Source organism: Orycteropus afer, unplaced genomic scaffold (assembly GCF_000298275.1).
Source record: "Orycteropus afer afer isolate SDZICR_OR568_19922 unplaced genomic scaffold, OryAfe1.0 scaffold00420, whole genome shotgun sequence".
Classification (NCBI taxonomy): Eukaryota; Metazoa; Chordata; class Mammalia; order Tubulidentata; family Orycteropodidae; genus Orycteropus; species Orycteropus afer.
The window spans coordinates 795,463-796,541 of NW_006922007.1; the positions used below are offsets into that span (position 1 = coordinate 795,463).

Sequence of the window (1,079 nt, forward strand, 5' to 3'; positions counted from 1 at the left end):
TTCTTCAATTCCTCGCCTCACTTCGCTTTCAATGTAGAACGGACTGAAGAGCTCGCCGTGTCTCTCTTGCGAACTGTTACACGCATGCCTCATACGCCATGTGCCTACCACACGAGGGCCAGACACCCACAACAGTTTCTACACCTTCTTCTCTCTTCTAGAAACTCTTCCTGGGAAACTTAACCATTCCCACCAGATCCCAAATCCCCACCTCCAGCCCTGACCACCCTCCCTTCCTGAATCTCTACCAGAAATGTACTGCTGGTGCCTCCAAAGTATACCCATCAAATCTTGACTCATCTCCCTCAGCCTCACTGTCGCCACTCCCAGCTAACAGCTTCAGCATCAACCTCCCCAGGACTGAGACAAAGGAGGCATGTGTCCCTTACCTCCTCCTGTCACTGGCTGACACTCAAAGGCCAATCTGCCAATAACCTCTGATCTAGCCCTTATTCCTGCCAGCCCACTCCCACCGCTGCTCCCATTCCCTCTCCTTGGACATTTCACAACTGGACCAGCCTCCTTCCCTCTGGGGTCTCCCATCTGCCCAACCCACCCAAACATGCTGCTACTAAAGTCACAAACTATCCCTAAGGGTCAAATCCACCGTCTTGTAAATAAAGTTTTATCGGAACACAACCAACCCATTCCTTTGCATACTGTCTAAAATGCTCTTGCACTAAACTGCTGAGTTAGTTGTTGCCACAGAGACCACAAAGGTCAAAATGTTTGCTAACTGACCTTTCATAGAGGAGCTCTAGTGGCAGGTTGGTTAAGGCACTTGGCTGCTAACCATAAGGTCGGTGGTTTGAACCTACTAACCAACCTGTGGAAGAAAGATGAGGTAGTCTGCTTCCATAACGTTTCATAGCCTTGGAAACCCAATGGGGGTCTCCATGAGTTGGAATCAACTTGATGGCATTGAGTTACTGACCCTTTACAGAAAACGTCTGTCGACCTTGTCCTAGGACATGGTCTGGATTATCAATTGTCTCGGCTCAGCACCATCTGTTCGCCTCCACTTCACAGTGGAAGCCATGTCTTAGAGCCTTCAGATGCAGATGCCCTTCTCTCAGGCC

The 1,079-nt window shown here is 49.7% G+C and overlaps 1 protein-coding gene across 1 annotated transcript in view; it reads right to left on the bottom strand.

Annotated features, from left to right (window-relative positions):
• The window catches only part of MORC2 (MORC family CW-type zinc finger 2), a 43,794-nt gene that overhangs the window by 7,481 nt on the left and 35,234 nt on the right, over nucleotides 1–1,079 (bottom strand). The gene's annotated exons all lie outside the window — the stretch shown is intronic.